The sequence below is a fragment of the Rhipicephalus sanguineus genome, unplaced genomic scaffold (assembly GCF_013339695.2).
Source record: "Rhipicephalus sanguineus isolate Rsan-2018 unplaced genomic scaffold, BIME_Rsan_1.4 Seq773, whole genome shotgun sequence".
In the NCBI taxonomy this organism is placed as follows: domain Eukaryota; kingdom Metazoa; phylum Arthropoda; class Arachnida; order Ixodida; family Ixodidae; genus Rhipicephalus; species Rhipicephalus sanguineus.
The window spans coordinates 169,815-192,198 of NW_023615957.1; the positions used below are offsets into that span (position 1 = coordinate 169,815).

The 22,384-nt window shown below is 46.2% G+C and overlaps 1 pseudogene; it reads right to left on the minus strand.

Moving 5' to 3' along the window:
* The window catches only part of LOC119378305 (tubulin monoglutamylase TTLL4-like), a 123,464-nt pseudogene that overhangs the window by 56,305 nt on the left and 44,775 nt on the right, over positions 1-22,384 (minus strand).

The window sequence follows — 22,384 nt, forward strand, 5'->3', positions numbered from 1 at the left end:
GCAGAAAAGGCGAAAGCTCGCGTCATGAAGCCGCAAAACTTTTCAATTTGCGGACGAGGTAGCAAACACGATATCTGTAGCACGTGCGATAACGACGACGCTTTCCCGACAGGAAACTTACTTTAAAGCGCACTTGATGAGGACGCGATCGTACGTTCCACGCAGAACGCGCTGCCAGCAAGCGGCCGCGGAGCCTTGCCGCCGCCGGTGCAAAGGCTACTCCGTCGCCTAGGTAACCACCATGCTTCCCCGCTCGGCAAGCCTGCACAGCGCTGCCGCGGTCTTTTTCTTCCCTCCGCCCCTCGTTCGTTCACTCTGCGTGCCCTCGCCCTTCGTAACGACCTCGTCGCTCCCTCCCCAGCGGCGTACCTCCTTTGAGAACTGCACTCGCTACCGCGTTTGATGATGATGAATTAACTTTATTGATTGCCCTGCGAATTGGTGGGATGGGCCTGGATCCCGCCTAGGCTTCGGCCAAGGGTTGCTGGCCCTTGGCGGCTTCCTCGGCTCGCTGGACGGCCCAGAGTTGTTGCTCCAGGTCCGAGCTGAGCAACGCAGACTCCCAGCGCGCGCGGAGGCTATCGCTGTTTAAGGCTGCATCACAGCTATTGTTTATTATGTCTGGACATCCCCATAGTATGTGCTCTAAAGTGGCCCTAGAGTCACAATGTCTACACTTGTCTGTCGTGTATAAGTCTGGGTGTATTACATGCATGATAGCTGGACTCGGGTAGGATCGGGTTTGTAACTGCCGCCATTCGACAGACTGTTTCTTGCTTAATTTGTCAGAAATATTTTCACGCAACCGCATTATAACGGTATTTCATCTTGGGGGACTGCACAATAAGCGGTATGCGTATACATGCGGTTCTATGGGAGGGTAAACGGGAGTCGAAAAAGACCGATTATAACCGGTCCTGTACTATATGCGGTTACGTATAGGTGGTCTGCACTGTACAAATGTATTGAGATTATTTTTGTTGCCACAGAATATCGAGTACCTTGAAATAATCTTGTGTAAATCTTATGCACATACAAACAGTTCTAAATAGGCGGCGCCTGAAAGGGCTAACCAGCAAGTACAAATTGCATCTTGTGACGTGCGCCGTCGCCACCAACAAAGAAATAAATACAGTGCCACAGAAAATATTGCCACGAGTATTCACACAGTGCCTTTTCTTTCCTTTTGTCAAAGTGCAGAAAAGATTCTTGCTATCTCGCACGACCGTCCGATAGTGCGCGGTGGCGACGCCAAGGAACATTTCGAAACTTATTGCAGGGTCCGGGATATGCAGCGACTGACATAGCGAAAGAACGGACAGTATCCGCTTTCTGCGTTACGTGTGTACGCGTATGTACTGCGACCTGCCACTAAGCAAAAAAATTACACTATCTCCTGCTAAAGGGGACCATGAGGCGATGCAAAGCCGGAGCACTTGCACAATCGCGTTCCGTTGGCGTTCGCTGAGCATGTTACTGACCTCGCATCGTGGAACGCGAAGAGGAACACTACACGCGTCGTGTCTTCCCTCTAGCCTGGCCGTTAATTCTCACAGGGCGTGCCGGGAACGTCGACAGGCGCGCAAGAGAGAGGCAGCGTAGGAGAGGAGAGAGAAGGGGAGGGGACGCACAAGCGCTGGCCTCATTGCGGCGCTGCGCAGGAGAGAGTTTCGGCATGTCGAGCCCGCATTTCAGAGGAGCCAACCGAGGCAAGCGCTGGACCTGAACGCGCGCAGCGCTCTGCTACAGTAAAAGCTCGTTAATTCGACACTCGTTAATTCGAAAAATCGGATAATTCGAATGTGTTCACAGGTCCGCCCAGCGTACACATTGTTTAATGGCGTCAAACGCTCGTTAATTTGGTCATATTTGGCCACCACCCGGTTAATTCTGACGATGTTTGGAGCACGCCGATCGCGAAACGTCGCAAATGTGCGACACAAAGGAATGAAAACTGCATTCACGAACAGCCAAAACTGCCGTGGGCTTTCAGAAAGGCATGGTCGCCACCCACAAACGCGTGATATGTATTCTCTTAGCACGTTTCAGATTAAGACATGGGGGGTCCTGAGCCGTGTTCATGTTGTGAAGTCTCAAATGACGAAAATTGCGGCTTTTGCACTGCTCTTATGCAAAATAATTACTGTATTACATATTCCTCAAGAAAACAAAAGTGCATTGATGTAATAAACATTTATTATTGTTTTCTTGATACTATCGATAATTCGGCATTCAGTTAATTCGAACAGTTTTTCCGGTCCGTGAAATCCGAATTAACGAGCATTTACTGTATTTGAAGAAGAGGAGACTAGAGGAGGAGAGTAGCGTATAAGCCGTGAGAGCAGAAGCGAGAACGCAGGAGAAGCGCAAGCAGGTGCTGGCAGAAAGTGGAGAGAGTAATGCGCAGCTGCTGGAGAGAGGGAAGAAGGAGAGTCGTGCATGCGTAGTGTGAGTGTGGACAATGCTGTGTGCGGATTACCCACGCCACCTTACATACCCCCGAGCAAGAGATACTTTCCATCTAAAACTGACACAGTTTCACTGAAACACGGTACAGCCACGTGGAGCAGATTGTCCTTGGCTAGTTGCGTGCAGCGCATTGCCTACTTGGCTCACACCATCACTCCCGGCTGCTTGCTGCACTGTACGCACGTGTTTGCCGTGAAGAGTGTTCTTCGCACCCACTCCACTCTAGACCGTGCACAGATGCAGCGATTAGCTAGTTGGGTTATCGCAGCGACAATGAGCTCCTGCAAATGGTGTGCATTCCTCATCTCCGCAATTCTCTAGCGGTCTTGGCAGTGGACGGAGGTGCGTTTGAGTGGCAGCCGAATAAAAGTGTGCAGCATGGTTACAACAGCGCTACGCTTGCCGTACGTGCACGCTTGGTGTGACAGTGTCAATGCAGCGAGGTTTCTCAGCGCCCGCGACACTCAGCTCAGCAACCGCAAGCTGATTTTGTTTCTGCAAAGCGGCATGCACTTCAATGCGGTCCCGCACAACAAGGCAGCAGCGACTGGCGGCCCAGCACGCTCAGGTCTCCTCCCCCCCCCCTGAAAATTTTGATGGAGGGGGGGGGGTGTTTTACCAAAACTAAATAAAAATAGGTGTTTTTCTTAAATAGTGAAGGTCTTCCTGCAAGTGCACCCCCCCCCTCCCGAAAAAAATTCCTGGCTACGGGCCTGGCTGAATAGGGTTGTCGGTGATAAGTCATACTGGCGGCATTTCGTGGGTGGCCATCATCTCGCCTACATTATTTCCCAATGCTTATCCACAAAGGCTTCGCCGCAATTGGGTGGAAGTCGGAATCCTTGATCGGCCGATCTCTGGCAATACTAGAAAAGATGGCAGACCTTTTGAGGCGCATTTTGGAGTCGGCAAATTCAGCAGCGGAGTTAGCTTTTATGGCAAAAAAAGGTTATCGCGGTACGCAGGGTACGCACTAACCGGCAGGCATAGGACGAACCAGTACTGCTTAATTAAGCAGTCAGCGAATGCATTAGGCTCTACACGACTCGGTCAGGGATTTGCCACAACAACGTTTTAACTGTTGGTACGTTTAAGGGGGGACGCGCCTTTCGTATCACGAAAAATGGCATAAAATCGGTTTTTTTGAAAATCGCATTTTCAGTTTCTGTAGACCCTTTTCTATCAGATTCCAAAATATCTTCACCAAAAACCACGTAGAAGTGCTTTAAAAAATTTGTCACGGCTGCCACGGTGGCGAAAGTTATTGCGGAAATCGCAAAAAAACACTGATTTTCAAAAAATAATAGCTCCGCAACGGCGCCACCGTTCGCCGATATTTTGGTCTCGTCGGAACGAGCATTTCTTCGTCTTCGAATTCCCCGCCTCAGCTGGCTCTTCCCTTCGAAAACAAGCGCACAAAAAGCAAATGTCCCAAGGTTCTTTCGAGGCCTCCGATTGGCCGCGCCCGCTATGTTGCCCCAGCGCGCCTCGCATTGGTCCGATGCGAACTTCGGGGGATCGTCGGCTGCTGCTTGCGCTTCGCAGAGGTCACGGCTGTCGAAAGTCGCGGTCTTTATGACGCGTTCGCACTCGTTATGTGTTCACGGCTCGAAGTCGACGATCACGTAGAACCTACGTTATAGTTAGGAGCTGCAAGCGGAAGCCCCGATCAGATTACGATGGCACGCCGCGCTCGTAGCGAACGTCGTAAGCGCGCGTCTCGGTCCGACCCTTTAGTTGACTCGTCGGAATAGCGGTTGGAGGTTCTGCTATCAACACTTCGTACGTAGTGACGAAGATAATCGCGGGACGACTCCTTGTACTCCGCGACCACGCATTACGTACTTTGAAACAAACATCGGGCACCGTGGCCGGCGCGTCTACTGCTCGGAGTCGTCGCTAGCCCTAACTCCGCTCACGGCGCCGGCGTGCGAGACAAACCTCGAACTTTGCGGGCAGAACAACGCGTTAGAGGAACCGCGGCAGTGTGCTTCTTCGTAAGCAACGCAGCGCATCGCCCGCCGGCTCCTCGGAAACGCGGATGGTAATTTTACGCATCGGCAGCGGACCCACAGCCAAGCTCGTCGCGCAGCGGCCGCGCGTCGGCGTCCCGAAATGCGGACCAAACACGTTGCGCGCCGATTTTTCGTCGCCGCACCTAGGGATATTGCGCATCGTCACCGAATGCCGCGACCCAGAACATCGGGTGCAGATTCCCGGACTCCACGGCCGAGCACTTAGAGGTGAAATAAGCACTGTTGATGCATTTAGGCGCGCTTGGAGCCGTGCGTGGTATCGCCGCAAACTCTCATGAATCATCTGAAAAAAAAAAATAATAATAAAAGCCTCGCAGATAACCGTGTTCGCCGCAACCGGGTGAATTGTGAAGCGCATCACAGTCGAGGTTTACAAGTGAGCTTGAGTGAAGCAGGGAGATGAATTTACATCTGCCCAATTTGCGTCTTGAATAAACAGCTAAGGAATTTCTATTCCCCCAATGTTTTGGCCGTAATTGCCTGTTATTTAGGAGGAAGGGATAGGCTGTCATGATGAGAGCCACTCTTAGTATCCTATAAAAATTATTCAATGATCAATTGCAATAAGACTTAGTGATAGCACGAATACAAGAAAGCTGGCAAAGCACCACAGCATATGGCCTAATCACATTACAATATAACGGGCAGCCGAGAAAGATTCTCTGCGCTTGAAAAAGGCTAAGAATCGATCACTAGAGAAGATGGAAAGGCGGCAAAGAAAGAGAGTGCCAAAGGACACCTCCAGTTATGCTGCAGGATCATTTTAGAACTACATATGTGCTCAAAACTTTCAAACGTCATTTTCTCAATATGACTTTTTTGGCTAGTGAGGCTGCTTATCCCAGCCATATCTCTGGAACCACTCATCGAATTTCCATAAGTCCTTTTTTTATTATGTACTTGAATGAATTCTGAGGGGGTGACAAGCCCATTTTTTCAATATATTGTGTCTGTTATTTATTATAGTTAATCAAATTTGATTGATAATATCCTAATCACCGACACTAAATTTGATGGTCTGCTAAAACTTTTCAGCAAGGAAATTCAAAAAAAGGGCTCTGTTACCCCCTGAAGTATCAATCTGGGAATCATCACAGTTAATTTCACAGTTCCAGTACCTTTTGAAAGTTCTCCAGGCCTGGGATAAGAGAACCATGTGCATTATTCTGTCATACTGCCATAACTTGAGAACCAGTGAACATAACTTCATGAAATTTTGTAATTCTTCTAATGCTTTTGCTGTGAGTCTATCATGAAAATTTCATTAAGATATCTCAATAAACAAAAAGTTGGTATCCGAAGGTAGCCTCCCCCTTAAAGCGGGTACGTATTAATGAGGTGCGACTGTACTCTGCTAAAAGAGACAGCTGCGTTAACATTTTTTAACAAGAGCGAATTTTATGAAAAGTAGAATAACTTCAATTTAAAAAATACATTCTAATCGAGCAACATTGTTGATTGTTGAGCATTTTTTTCCTTATAGGATTGCACACATAACTTTAGACAACGAGGATTTCAACTGCCACGTAACCTCTCAAATGCCACGAATGGCAGAAGTGGGCACAAGATTTTTCAGATTGTGCATGGCTTACACGTAATAACAGTAATATGAAAATTAAAGAAACGAGAAGTGTTGCCTTCCAATGACCTTTCATTTTATCAAAGGAGCCTCAAACAATAATGAGTACAAAGTTTTGTCCTTAGAGTTCTAAAGAATACAAACCATCTCTGTCACAACACGAGCCTTTGTACAGTGTCACTTCAAAGCAAAGCCTTTGGTTAACTTACTCTAACTGATGTAACACTTCTGCGTAACCGTATGTCACTCACTTGATGGAAGCAAATCGAACCAGGCCGTCAGGGAACAGGTATATCTTGAGGGGGTCAAAGCTGGTCACTAGCGCATACAGGCGGAGGTCAAACTTGGTCCCATTGATGAGGTACGGAGTCCGCACATACCTGAGAAAAGAGAACGAGTATCGCACCCTTGCTAACAAAGGAGACGAAAAAAGAGCAACTAAACTAAAACAAGGAAAACAAGGCAAACACATGTACATCAGAACAGTGCAGTGCACTGCAGTACATGTACGATTTACCGTTTGCATTGATTGTGCTCTTTTGTCTTCCTCTGAAAATAAATCATTTAGTTTTCGCAGGTATGATGCTCCACTGTTACTAACTCCCGCAGCCATGCAAAGCTGCTCCATGCTCAAATGGACTGTCCGTTTACACCTAAGAAGAGCCACTCTTCATTCTCGGGCAATAAGTTTTGAACGCAGTATCACTTTTGCAAGACTTGACCCATCTCGATACTGAACCATCAAAGCATACAGCCAACAGCACTCTTGGCATTGTGCAAAATAGAGAGCTTTACACTGCACCAGAAAAACAGTCACGGATGCATTCGGTGCTGGGTCACCAGGGGCGGATTATCCAGGGTTCAAAGGGTTCAAATGAAACCGAACCCTCCGGTTTTAGGGGCCCCCCAAGGGCCAGAAAAAATGGCCGACTTCGTTGTTTTGTTCGTAGAAGTTGAACCCTCCTGCTGGATTCCCCTGATAGAAACAGATTGTCTATTTCAATAATAAATATACATGCTTCTAAGAGGTTGTTCGTTGCATAACGTGCATAATCTTGAAGTCAGCTCACAGTTCTGCAGTCTGTGGTAAAAACCTTTTACTCGCCCAAGACCATGCATCGTGTAGAGGGAAGGAGCTGATCCAGCGGATGGACACATAGAGCAGCCTGACGAGGATTTTAGCAGCTACGGTCCAACACGCAATGCGAAGGAGCATAGAGAGTGGTTTCTGTTTGAAATATCGTTTAATGCGCTGAATGAAAATAACCGGTATGAAGCTGACGCATAGGTATGCTGTACAGTCGATCCCGGGTATATTGAACTCGGATATATCGAATTATTGGCTATATCGAACAGTTGAGAAATCCCCTTGAATTTCCCATTAAAAGTATAAGGCTGGTGCACACCTATATCAAACTCCCACACAGCGAAACATCCGCTATATCGAACGCTGCCCCGCGCCGAAGCCCAGAAAGTGCATTTTTCCTAACAAACTATTGATCATTTTTCGGCCGCGTTCTTATAAGTTCCAATCCCTCGTCGCGGCAGGTGACGAAAGTGCGTTGCTCTAGTTCGCTTGCGCAACGCTTGTCAGTCACCGGTATATTTGACGCGCGGTCCGCAGGTTTTAACGCATGGGCTAGTGTTTTTCAAAGAGGCTGATTCCCGAGGGCACCAAAATGAGAATTCGAAGCGACTTCGCAGCCTTGTTGTAATGTTTGCATTCCCTTCCTTGTCTCTTCGCGCACGATGGCATGCGGGCCCGCAAAGCATGGCCTTTGAGATCCGCAACCTCGTGACGTATTTTTAGTGTTTTCGGTTTTAAAACGCTAATCTCAGAGGCTATGCTTTTTTTCGGCTTTCTCGCGAAAGTAGCGGCTGCCTTCTGCAAAGGCACAAGTGCCATCGGTATCGCTAACATGTCGACGGTGGAGAGATGTTTGCTTCGTGCCAACGGGTACTATAAACGTTGCTTCGTGCAGCGGTGCAGCGTTGCTCTTGCAGAATGTGTACTGTGTGTACTTCGCGCTTTGTTCTTGATAAATCGTCATTCGGAAGTCAAACTAAACATTGTCCCGCTCGTAGCAATAAAAATGATGACGGGTACTTGAAACGACGTCAAGTAAAGCACCGCCGTGCAATGTTTCCTTACGGGCCTTGGTACCAGGTGACGACTTCGGGCGCGTCATGACCGCCGACTACGGCGTACGGTGCGTCCGTGAATTTTGCCGACTTAGCGTTTCCGGGCGCCGTATCGGACGGGAGCACAGCGAGTGACTTCATCGGTTGCAGATAACGACGTAGCTGTTTCTGACTGCATCGATGCCGAGATCATAGCTGACGTTGCCGGTGCTGCTGGAAATGGGACCCGTGCGGTTTGGAAGATGCCAGCCGCCGCTGACAGAGCTCGCATCCGCGTTCAGCGTCGATCACTGCTGTTGTGGCGGAAGGTGCTATATAATATTGACGATGACTTGATGAATTCACGGCGCGCAAGAAGCAAGACAAGTTGACGGACTTTTTTCATGCGAAATAAAGTGCGCTAACTTGCAAAGAAGTTCTCGCCTTGTTCTTTAGCATAAGTGAGCGAATCGTCATGTTCGCGCTTTTTTACGATTTCAAAAACTGTGTCGAGGCCTGCAGTGCTTTAATTAAAGCCTTAAATACGCATATTTCGTATTTCGAATTATCGATATATATCGAACTATTTCGCGATCCCCTTCGAGTTCGATATATCCGGGATCGACTGTAGTATGCTTTCATTATAGTGTAAACAACGTACCATGAATATTTGTATGGTACGGAACTTCCTGATTATGCCAGGACTCCGAAGGAGTAATGGTTCGATTCTTCGCTTCTGGCATTGCCGTTCTGTCTTAATTCCTGCTTGGGTTATATAGGGAAACTTAAGAGACCATCACTGGAAAGGTGTGCAGGAAATATCTACAACATATATCCACTATCTGGCCGCCAGCAGACCCTCACCGCAATTGCTTGAGCGTTGTGGGGGTCTTCAAGTGACCATCACTTTTGAACTTCTTTTAACACTTTTGAACTTCTAATTCGTGAAAAGCTTGAAGGTTCTTTCCCTGATGTCCATGTGGTTCTTAGAATTTTTTTTTTTGCTTAATGGTCACAAATTGCACTGGTGAACGATCATTCAGCAAACTGAAATTGATCAAAAACAGGCTTCGATCAACGATGACCGACAGCCGCCTCAGTGATTTGTCACTGCTGAGCGTAGAGACGGAGGTTCTTAGGAGGGTAAATGTTGAAGAGCTGATCAACAAACTGTCTCAGCAAAAGACACGAAAACGCTTGTAGAAACGTACATACCTTCTTTCTCTACTTAAAAGAATAATGAAAACAGAGAACATGTTAATAGGTATACACGCCCCATTTCAAGGTTGCATTTCTGCGAAATAGTTCACCAATTTTATGCACTGTGTTTAAGAAGAAATATTTCGTAAAAATATCAAGATATTCCGCAGTTTAACCGCAGAAAAGATGTGTGCAATGAATGCGTTTCCTTCTCCTATAGCCCTATGAAAGTGAATATTGCCGGCAAAAATTTAACACTATTACATGTTTAAAAGCGACCGATTTGTGCATAAATGAAAATAATATGTGTGGTCGTTTTTCGAGTCTTAAAAACGTTTTTGTGAAAGTTCTACACGGATCTCATTTTTATAGGCGCCACCTTTTCCGAAAGATTTGGCCCACCCCCTTCCCATATTGAAGATATTTTAATTTTAAACCATCTGTATTACTTGTTGTGATCAGTAGGCATATACAATATGCATAATAGCACTATATGAAATGCTGCCTTAGAAGAGCTTAAATGTGTGTGTTGTATGAAATCAAAAGTAGCTAGACGATTGGTAGCGTATTTACGTCAGTACGTGCGAACAGTTTCTGAAAAAGGCCCACCTGTCAACTTCGGCAGTGCTCGCACGCAGGCAACCAAAGCGTGCGCTACCGAATCAGTGAAGCTGAAGCAGATAGAGGAAGCTAATTTTCACAAAGGCGCTCCCTGATTTTTGAAGGGAGATGTCCTCTCTTGAAATAAGGGTAAATAACGCTATAGGTTAAGACGAATGGAAGAAACACACGGCGCTTGGACTGGACTTCTAAGTGATATGCATTCCTTCTTTTCGTCTGAACTTCTCGCAGAGTTTAGTCTTCTTTCAGTATGATCCAAGGAACCAAACAAATCTTAATGCTGTCGATGTGTATTCGTCTCCTGATAGTGATTATTACGATGACAATCTCTCCACGTGCTCCGCAAGAAAGAAAACGCCCAGGTGATATTACACACTCCGGAGAGGCTTAGAATAAATATGGCTTGTGTTCTTTGCAGCTAAATCTAAAAAGCGTCAAGTCTCAAGCATGACCAGATGACAAAGTGGGAAAGAAAGGGGGCGGGGCGAGGGGGGAGGGGCCCCCCTTATTTTTTTGAACCGGGCCCTCCGCACATTTAATCCGGCCCTGTGGGTCACGCAAAATTTCACAGAAGTGAAAACTACTAGTTAACCCTTTCCCTCCCGTGGACAAGTATAGTCGTCATGTGATTTTGTACCAAAATGACCGATGACGTCACAGTTGTGTTTCTTCATGCTAGATGGCCATACTTGTCCATGTTGTGCCATTTGTGTCTCAGCTTTCATTTTATTGCCATCTTTCACTGTATTGCCATGTGGTGAAGCCATCTTCAAGTTATCTTTTTTTTTTTAAAGCAATTAGTGAAATAAAGGAACCCTATTGAATTGAAAGAATGGCACCGCTTTATTTGGAAAAAAAAGCTCTACAAATTGAGTGAAAAAAATTTCCAGTAAATCTGGTACAATCTTCTTTTTTTTTTACGGTATGGAAAAGGTTAAATCGCCACAGCACACCACCCGAGGAAAGTTGTTTTTCAAACGACTATAACCAAATTCCAAATCACGATTCTTTGAATAAAAGTACAATTTCTTTTTCACTTATCTTGCATTACCGTCAATGCCGCATATTCTTTATTTCACTTGAAAGCAAAGCTTCTTTTGAATTACAAATACTGCCGCATTACATACGAGTAAACATACCATAATATAGAAAAGGCCTGCTTCAGGGGCGTAGCCAGAAATTTTTTTCGGGGGGGGTTCAATCATACTTTATGTATGTTCGTGCGTGCGTTGTATGTGTGCGTATATATGCGCAAGCAAAATTGAAAAATTTCGGGGGGGGGGGGGGTTGAACCCCCCCCCCCCCCCTTGGCTACGCCCCTGGCCTGCTTGTACAATTCCCCTCCACTTTTATTACACAATACTATAATAATGCATGTAGATCTCACACACTGTGGAAGTTCAGTGTAACTGAAGCTTCCAGAGGCGAGCTAGACAAAATAAGAAATTGTAGTTGAACACCTTTATAAGGGGCCCTGATGAAACAGACAATTAGGTATTATGAGACACCAATAAGCTTACATAGAAAGAGGGGTCCATCAGAAAATGAGAATGCGGTACCCTGCTTATACAAGACCCCTCATATAAAGGACATAAACGGCTCCTCGGTGTGTCTCTTATAAAGGGGTTCAACTGTATGACAAGAACAATGTAGTGAAGGGTGCTAAAAAATGTGAATGAGAAATAAAACTTCCAGTCACTACAGTGAACCACGCAGAGCAAATGAAAGTTTTATACAACATTAAAACATGCTGAATCTGAAGACAAAACGCGTTCAACCTTGTTGACACGAGGCATGGCACAATTAGAGGCATACAGCAAATTTTGGCAACAAACGCATACAGTAATTTCTATCGTAAGCCTAGCTGGTGATTCTCTTAGTCTACACTACACATCCTGAAAAAATGCAGAGGTGTTTTCCTTTCATTGCCACAAGGACAATGACTGCGGTAAGTCTGGTTAATATTTAGTCCATTTTATCTGCACGACTGTAAAAGGAAAGTGTCATGCACGGGTGTTCTCGCACATGTCCTACGCAACATACAGTAGAACCCTGCTGATACGTTTTTGAAGGGACCATAGGAAATAAACGTAGAGACGGGAAACGCAAGAGCCGAAAAACAGGAAAAACGACAAAATATTTAGTGGTACAGAATTTTATTTCAATGCTTACGAGTAGCACGAAAATTGGCACGCTCAGCCACGATCTAGTCGACGGATAGAAATGCGGAGCTAGGGACGGCCTCACCAACAGAAATGTAATCAACGTATGTAATTTTTTAACACCAACAACTGTAGGCATGAAAGAACTAAGCACACGCAATCACGACCAGCGCGGCGAGTCCGACCGCGAACCGCGCGCACGACCATGCGAGCTCCCGTCCTCCGACAAATAACAATGATGATGAGTCTACGCCAACGCGATGGCAGAAGTAAATGCCAATCTCGAAGGCCTTGCTTTCGCGAGCAATTACGTCATAGACGCCATGTTTGTGCAATACAAATCTCAAAGGCCATGCTTTTGTCAATAGTAAAAGCCAATCTCGAAGGCTTTGCTTTCGCGAGCAATTACGTCATAGATGCAATACGAATCTCGAAGGCGATGCTTTGTTTGCATCAATCGAAAGATCCTGTTGCTTGCGCCTCTCATGCGGCTAACGTTAAGGACAAACCAGGCCAAGCTGCGTGAAAATGCATCATGGCCGCTCTCTTCGGTAGTCACTCGGTCGGCTCCGAGCGCACTTCGTGACGTATCATACGGGAACGGTCCACAGTTACGACGTAACAGCGGGGTTCCCAATACATTGTATCCTAGGGAGTTATGCCGGACCAGTGGAAAACGACGTAACAGCCAGGAAAACGCAACATTGAGGAACGTAACAGTGGGGTTCTACTGTACATGGCTATCATCTCAAATAGCTTAGTTAGCACTGGCACGACAACACACATGCAATCGTGGCCTGAATAGACGACATGCTACATACCGTATATACTCGTGTAAGGGCCGCCCTCGTGTAAGGGCCGCACCCCTACTTTGGAGGGGAATTTCAAAAAAAAAATTCAAAAAGTCCCGCCAGAAAAGTGTAGTTAGTTAAATTGCAGCTAGATGGCGCTGCCAGCTTTTCCGCTTCTGCCGACCTCCCGACCTCGACGGCGCCATTATTGCTTTTGTGGCGCATCGTTGGCATCGTGTGGGTAGCTTGCCAGTGTTTCTTCAGATCGGTGTTGTCGGTGTCACTTTGTCTGTAGTGAGCCCTGTTTGAGCCATCGCAGGTGAGGGACGATGGGCCGGCACTTGGGATCTTTCACTGCAGCCTTTAAACTGCAAGTGATTGAATATGCCGAGGAGCACGGCAAGCGAGAAGCTGGACGCAAATTTGACGTCGATGAGAAGAGCGTGCGTTAGGATGAAACAGAAAGATGCCCTCGCCGCTACCAACAGGAGCCGAAAGGCATTTCGCGGAAAGAAGTGCAAGTACCCGGAACTCGAAGGCGAACTTGTCAAATATGTCATCGACACTCGAAGGGACGGCTACGCCGTCTCAACTGACATGATCCGCGTGAAAGCCTGGCCATCGCGCCACATGGAAATACCCCAGGCACAATTCAAGGCAAGTTGGGGGGGGCTACGCGGTTATGAACCGTAACCAGCTCTCCATCCGCCGCCGAACAACGCTTTGTCAAAGGCTTCCAAGCGAGTACGAAAGCCATGTGATTAAGTTCCATCGCTTTGCAAATGGTCTCAGGAGGGAGCATGAGTACGACCTCTCCCAAACTGGGAATGCGGACCAGACTCCTGTGTGGTTCGATGCACCAGAAAGCACCACAGTGGATTTAAAAGGTGCGAAAAGTGTGTCTGTGCGCACGACCGGTGCAGAACGTCAAAGATGCACTGTGATGCTGTTCATCACGGCAGACGGCAGAAAACTTCCGCCGTACGAAGACTCTCCCTAAAGCGAAAGACTCTCCCTAAAGAGAAGTTCCCTCAGGGAATCATCGTACGTGCCAGGAAAAGGGTTGGATGTCCGAGGAACTCGTCGTAGATTGGATAAAGACCGTCTGGGCAAACAGACCTGGAGGCCTGTTACAACGGAAAGCCCTCCTTGTTCTGGACAGTTTCAGGGCCGCTTGACGGACCGCGTGAAGAACCGACTCGACACGACTCGTACGGACTTGGCCACTATTCCTGGAGGACTGACGAGTGTGCTGCAGCCGCTCGACGTCTGCGTTTATCGTTTTTAAATCGGAATTTCGCCGATGCTACTCGGAATGGATGGCTGGAGGCCATCATGAGAAGACCCCTACAGGACGGCTGAAGCGGCATCGCTACAACAAGTGTGTGCGTGGATTTGAGTGCGTGGCGTGCCGTGTCATTTGAAACAGTCGCGAAAAGCTTCAAGGTGACTGGAATTTCAAACTGCATGAGCGGCGCTGAGGATGAATGTCTCTGGAGGACGCCGACGCCGAGGCGAGCTCTTCCGAGAATGAGGACAGCGATAGCGAAAGGGAATCGGAATAAAAACATTCCTGGAATGTCATTTGCGACTCTCTTACACTGTGCTACTGTCGCGGAAACAGTACAGACCTTTGGTGAGCTGTCATCGGCCTGATTCGTGTAAGGGCCGCACCAAGCAAAAATTTCGAAAAAAAAGTGCGGCCCTTACACGAGTATATACGGTATGTACCCAGGGTTCTAATGGTTAGAGTAATCAAACTGCTGTGCTGAAGCATGACTGAATCCTTCCACTAGACACATAATTCGATATTTCAAGAACGGCATTTTCATCAAAAAGAGCAGTGCACGAGCAGTAGAGTTGGGTAAGCCCAGCCGAATTCACAAAGAAAGCTTGCTTTAGAATTCCCATCATAACGCACTTCACAAGACCTCAAACTTCAGCTGGTGCACATTTCTAACCGAGTCATTACCAAAATATGGTAGGAATCGAGAACAGTAAACAAAGACTCTCCTTCAGTTCCTCGCACCCTAGCACTGCCCAGGATTGCAGCCAGCTTCCCCAAAGTCGTAACTATCATTATGTTATTACCACAACTCACTGTACAGATTCTTTTACTTATTCTTCCACAGTCACTTCCCCCTGCAATGACACATGGCCTGCGGGTATCAAATAATAAATAACAAAATATCATGAGAGTGGTACTAATTCTGCATATTCTAGCCATCACTATGGCACAGGTCAATACAGCCACACAAATATTGAGACTCTACTGACCTCTGGACCACCAGTGGCTGCTTCTTGGGTATTGGTCCCAGCGATGGACCACGTGCACACCTGCACCCCTTGCCGACGCAGGCTGCACACAAGAACACGGAAGACATTGTCAAGAGGAAGGACCTCACTTTCATCCAGGATGCCCTCATCATTGAAGCGTCTGCTACGTGAAACTCTATGCAGCAGTGCACTCACAGAAGGGAAGCATTCATTTGTTGTAAACGCACCTGTTAGTTCCAGCTGCTTTGACTGGGAAATTATCCAATCTTTCAGAGTCCAGAAGAGCTAATTTCTAAAGTTTCTGTACAGATAGTGGCAGGAGCGAATGCAGTGAGACCAAATTTTGGCACTGATGACAACCAACAGGCAATCAAGCCAGAAAAGTATAGGGGACGTTATTGTTGGTAATTATGATATAAATGGAATAAATAAAGGACGAAAAGACGACTTGCCGCCGGCAGAGACCAAACCTGCATACTTCGACCAAAAATGTCGATGATCCACTAGGAGCCATGGCGGCGGTCCTCCTACGTACACTTTAAGTGTATACACTTAAACCTCAAATAAGAACATGGATATAATGAATTATCGGTTATAACGAAGAAATGATGAATAGTCTTGTAATAGATACAGTGCTGCAAATATATGTTTACAACGAATTTTGGATATAACGAGCTTATTTTCGTGTCAGATGCGACTTTGTTATAATGAGGATTGAGTGTATTAATGCATTTAAACCTGGGAGTGTTAGCGCCGCTCGAAGCCATGACGGCGAGTGTGGAACACTCTTCTTTTGTCTGCTGGCATCACGTGGCACGTGATCTTGTTACGAGCTGGCAGCTGACCAATAATCCCTCGCATACTACCTGAAGGCATCAAGTCTGCCAGAATGAGAATTTAAGGGATTGTTCTCTTCTTAGACACAACATCAACGGGCCAGGTTTTAAGTGCACAGATGTACCCGAAAAAGTATACCGGAGGACGACCGCCACCGTAGCTCAATATATGTGGGGGCTCAGGGCCGACAGCTGCCTGGAGCCCTCAGAGACGAGGTGGAGAAACCGAGCGTCACATCTTACTATCTGACGGCCCGGCCATGACTGACTGTCCAGCCGCCACTGAGTGCGAGCCATTGACTGTATTGATGGAACACTCGGCAGATGGGCGTCCCGTGAACGAAGTTCAACGCGTCAGTGAGTTGGTGCGAAATACCGCGTTTTGAGACAGCATTTGAAAAATATAAATGTGCTTTTTCATGCCGCTACTGGCCTCACGTTGCGTTAGCAGTCTTTCTTCTTTTTCAGTTGGATGTAACAAAAAATCAACTCTTGCGTTACAATCATGGTCGCGTTACCATCGAATAAATACAGTAAAACATGCTTTGTTTGCTGCAGAATAAAGTTCAGTGAAGTGGGGGGATGTCTTCCTAGGTGCGAGTGTTACCGTGAAACAGGTCACCCTTGCTCGGTCTTTCTGCACTAAATAAAATGGAAGTGTTGCAGAACGCTGCTGGTTGATAAGTCTGGCACGTCATATTTTCCTTTAAATCTTTTCATTGAGAAGCCCCTGTTAAAAAGCTGGTCAGCAGCGGTAAAGTTTTAAGACTGAACTAAACTTCTTGCTGCAATTTTCGCAATATTGCCATCTCAAAAATCTGCTTATCTCAAAATTTTTGCAGTTTTACTACAGTTAACTCTCAGTAAACAGAAATCTCTTCAACGGAATTGCTGCTTAAATGGAACAACTGCCTCTAACATGATTGGTTTCGTACTTGAATGCTGCACCCCTGTTCTCAGTAAACGGAACTTCTGTTAAACAAAATTACTATTGGCTGGTCCCTTCAGATTCCGTTTAACAAGAGTCTACTATAGTTCAAGTAACATGGTATTACTGTATTTCTAAAACAGCCAAAAATAATGCAGACTGCTTGCCTGCACTTGTCAAAGCGTTAAAAAACACAAGCAGAAAAATAAAAAACCAAGACGGGGGTCATGCATGAGAAAATTGGCCATCTCTGCTTTTCCCAACACAGTAAAATCTCGGTGATACGAACCTGCCTGATACGAGTTTGTAAAATTCCCTGGCCAAATTATAGTGTTTATTGGGCCAAAATTCGGATGTTCCAAACACTTTTCCGCGTTGCGACAAATGATACGAATTTTGACAACCAAAACCATTGAGCAACGGTCGAGAGCAGCATGCTCCAGAAGCTTCGGAAGTACACAAGCAACAAGTGCACACACAGTCGGAACTGTGGTTATCGCTTGCCACAACCACTGTGGACGAAACTGTGGTCGCTATCGACGCGATCGTGTATGGCGACAACGAAACTACGAAAATACATGGGCAACCAAAGCTCACCAAGTCAAAGCGATGCTGCTTACTGTAACCGTGGCAGACAAAATCGCAGAAGACGTGATGAGCAACAATGAGACCGACAACACAGTTCTGAAGACACATGTGCGGGCCGACACACACAGATTGAAAACAGAACACCTGTTTGCCACAACCGCAGCGCACAAAACCGCGGTCGCTGTTGACACGATCATGTATGGCGAAACGAAACTAACGGAACTCCGAAAGCGCATACACATCCAACGCTCACCGAGTCAAAGTGATGCTGCAAAACCATGGCATATGATATCCTAGATAGCATCGAATGACTAGTTTTTAAGACACAAGTGCGGCCAGCGCACTGGATGGAAAACGGAACTACCACTTGCTGCAACCACTGCGCACGAAATCGCGGTCACAACAACGCGATCATCGATAGTGGCTACACAACTCCGAAGATATGCGGCTAATGCAGCGGTAGATTAAAGGCAATAAAGTATTAAAAAGGCAAGAAAATTTTCAGCGTTCCTGTCGTTCGTATGACTATGGTGGAGCGGACTTTGGCACTTCATTTTCAGTGTCCTCACGTGAAGTTTTGATGCATGCATTCCCGGCAGCCAGCTGCGCCGTCCTTATTGGTCTTTTCGCAAGTGTCCCAGAAAGGCATACACGAGTTCTTTCAACGGAAATCAATGTTTTGCACGTAAGCCATGGTTTGAAAACTGATTATGCCAGTTTTTTCATGATACAGTATTCGGGTGATATGAATATTTTCGCTCCCCCTTGAGATTCGTATCACTGAGATTCTACTGTATGCTGCACTGAGTCATATTTAGGCTTGCAACTAATAATTCAATCTTCTCAAGTTGTCCCAAGTTTGATATTCAGAACCTGCGTAAAGCTTTTCTTCACAGCCTCAAACACTATGCACGGCCAATTGCGTGTTAGCTTTGCATTTTTGGAATCGCAATATTTAGGTTAGGATGCTTGCAACCTAAATTAGCCTTTTGATGTCAGCAAAATGCTAGACGATATGAAAAATACCCATGCCATCCACTCTTTAAATGCATTTCTAACACAGGCTTAGGACAAGACAAGTGCTCACCGGCTTGATGATCCAGCAGTGGTCCCCCGGAGTCTCGGCGCTCCAGGCGTCCCTCAGCGGGGCAACTCTTGGGGCAGGAGGAAGGTGTCTGGCAGCGAGGGGCGTCCCTTTCACCACGGATACGTCCCAGCCGCACACATTCTGCCACAACTTGTCCTTGCGCCCTAGGTGGAAGCTGCCTGGAAAGTGGTTCACCTGCAAAATGCCACGCACAGTTAGGACAGGCTTCACCAAACAGATGCATGCCAAAATACCAAGTGTGTCAGGCAACAGCAGGGGACGATCACATAATGCAATGGTCATCATCTGCAATAAACTAGAAATGTTCTTCGAAAGGACAACTCCTCCTCAGTGAAAGAAAAACCCTGCAAGGTCTGTTTGTGCAAGGAAATTTCCCCACGATGCACGGAGGAAATCTACTGTTTTCATTTTGTGTAGCTCACTTCCATTGCCAAATATAGGGGCTGTCAGAGTCATACCAACGCATTTAGATAAGTCGTCACATTTAAGCAGCCTAATGTGACGTTTTTAGTCGCTTAGTGTACAAGGTTTTGTGGACCATGTCATCTTGCACAAATTATACCTTTATATTGCAAGTAGTTGGAGGCTCAAGAGACGGATGTCGCCGGCAAGGCTCTCTTTCAGCAATCTCAAACAGCAAGAAAAAGCATGTGGCAGCTTGTGAGCTTGCTTTACATGAATTCACCTCCTAGCTCAAGAAGTCAAAACAATCTGTCTTCGCTTGCTGAGAAAAAGAATAAATCCCATCAAAAGCAATAAGAAAGTTGCTTTTACCACAAACGAAGGCATCTTTGGCGAGTGCTGGTACAAGTTTTCCAAATATTAGAGGGTCGAAAGTATCAAACTTTAATATAAACACTGTGCTGAACATGTCTTAATTTCAGCTTTCTGTGTGCAGTACAGAAGCTGAAGATAAAACTTCGTTGGCAAGACATCAAATCGAAACAAAGTAGCAGCTTGAACAAGGATGAACAAACTGACTTATGCTATTGAAATTAGCAATTTTTATTGACCATTATGGCACATCTGTGTGTGAGAACAACCCATCAGTGACTAGACTATGTGAAGAAGGTTGAATTAAGCACGTAACTAGAAAATTAAGTAAAACTGGGAATTTAGTGACTTCTCTATACAGAGGTCTAATTAACACACAGAACACATGGCACATCAGTGCAATTAGTACCCGCATCCCATCTTCTTGAATATGCAATTTCATGCAACAATGCCCTTACGCAAGGGTTTGTAGATGCATGACTTATGTCGGCAAGTAGCAGCGAGACACCTGACAAAACGCTGAAACGCAAGCCATAAAGCAGGGAAGGAGGTAGGGCAACACACCTTCTGGAAGCCCTAATCTCTGCAAAGGTGAAGCATTTGATGTGTTTGCCCCACGTCCCGTTCCAGTAAGGCCCATCTGTAAATATAACATAAAAACCAGAATGCCGTCAAACTAGATATATCGAATTTGAAGGGGATAACAAAATAGTTTTATATAGAGATATTTCTATATAAAATGCTTTATATATCAAAAATATATTCAGGAATAATAGACTGTTCCAATATACACAAAATTCATTCATGTGGGTTCAACTGTATCCGTACTTCTACGATTGTAAGTCGAACCATTTTATTTTAAGTTTGAAAATTCGAAGTTGGGGGAGGGGGGGAGTCGCGTAACAATTAACGCAGAAGCGTGTATTGCCAGTTGCCAGTAACAGCAAGACAAGCAACAAATCAGAGATGCAACGATGTGGTTACAACTTAAAGGGACACTAAAGGCAAATATTAAGTCGACGTTGATTGTTGAAATAGCGGTCCAGAAACCTCGTAGCGCTGCTTTTGTGCCAAGGAAGTGCTTATTTTGAAATAAATCATGTTTTTAGTGGTCCGCATCGCGTTAGCGCGCTTCAAATCTCCCACCTGAAAATACGACTCTCGTACGTCACTGCTGCCATGCCCAACGTTGCCCGCTTTTACTGCGCGGCCGCCGACACTAGTAGCAGCCGAGCGGAAGTAGCGGAACCCACAGTAGCAACAACGGCGCTGCGGCAGACTTGCTCGGATGGGCACATTCAAAGCCGTCACCAAGTTGCGGTTGGTCTCGTAATCCTCAGTACGAAAGTGCAGCGAGCACACAGCACAGGTTTGACTGTTTAGCACACTGGCGCAATGGCATGACACTAAGCCACTTCGAGCGTAAGGGTTCATTCCGCGGCACCCAGTGAAAAGACACACCAGTTTCCTTGCTGCAGCACTGGCGTTGTGCACCATTCGGGCATCCGGCAATATCACACGCATGCGGCATTTTGTCGAACTTTCTGTCAGAGCGACCTTCACGAGCGCGCAAACACGCACGGCAGTACGCGATCCCGAAACTACCACTGAGACGGGCGAGGCACAGCTCGGCGAAAACGGAACCTTTGAACCACGCGCGCCGTTCCCCATGGCAACGCCACGGAGGTTTTGTTTTTTATGAATCAAGCGGAAACGAACAAACAGCATTTATTACGTCTTTTGATGCTCGGAATGTTCTTTCTTTACTGCTGCTAGTTTTATTGCTAGTGATTTATTGTAGGCCGACTTCCCTACGTCATCGGATCACTTCGAAAATGTCCCACTCGTGGCGCTCGTCATGTGATACATCGAGCTTAATTTCTCGGTAAGTAGGGCACTGCTGTTGATAATATTGCCGTTTTAGAAGTTGTCATACATTGGGCTTTCACTCTAACATAAATTGTTATTTGCCTTTAGTGTCCCTTTAATGTCCTTTCTGGCTCAACTCAAAGCAGAAGGTTATCCTGCACACTTGTTTGAGAGGATTTTTTCCTTTTTCAACATGTACTGTGTGCTCCACAGAGTTGAGATATGGCATGCAACAGCACACTTGGTTTTTCTGGGACTGTCATTTATTTATGGAAAACAGCAGTTCCAATCAGCAAAGAGCGGCAATTTGATCAGGGGTATAGGTGGTTGGAGGAATAGCTTCTAGGAATGGGCAAATACCATATTTACTCGTGTAATGACCGCACCTTTCTTTTCTAAAAATATTGACCGAGACTTGGAAGCGCAATCATTAGGTGGGGTAAAATTTTCGCGAGAAGAATCAAGTTGCGGCTTGGTATTCTTATGATGCCTAGTGTAAGCATAAGCAAATAATCGGGTTGAAGGAGGCCTACCTTTGCATCAAAAGCACACGTTCATTTCGCTTTCCATGAACTGCTCCACAGATGAAAAAGAAAGGAAAACGGTGTAGCAAGAAACTACCCTTCTGGTCCTCTTCAGTATTGTTATCTATGTTACCCTTTATCTGTGTTATACTCTGTCAAAGCCACTCAGCTGAAGCCGCACTGTGCCCGAGAAAGTAATTTAATCGGTGCGGACGATTTGAAGACAGCTCAAAATTGGTCAACAACCGGAATTCACAGAGGCGTTACTCATCTTTCCTGCTGCCGAACGCCATCTAGGCAAGGTTCGAAAGCAAAGTTTTGCCTTGCCAATCCCACCCTCCTCACATACAATAGGTGCATCAGAAAGCGGGAAAGAGATAAAAGAAGAAGAATGATAAAGGCAGGTCTATCAAAATTCACAATGTATGCGGACCGCAGTTCATGGTTATCGACAGTACTGCTGAGAAAAACAGCTGATCCACCATTGCTTTGTGTGATAAC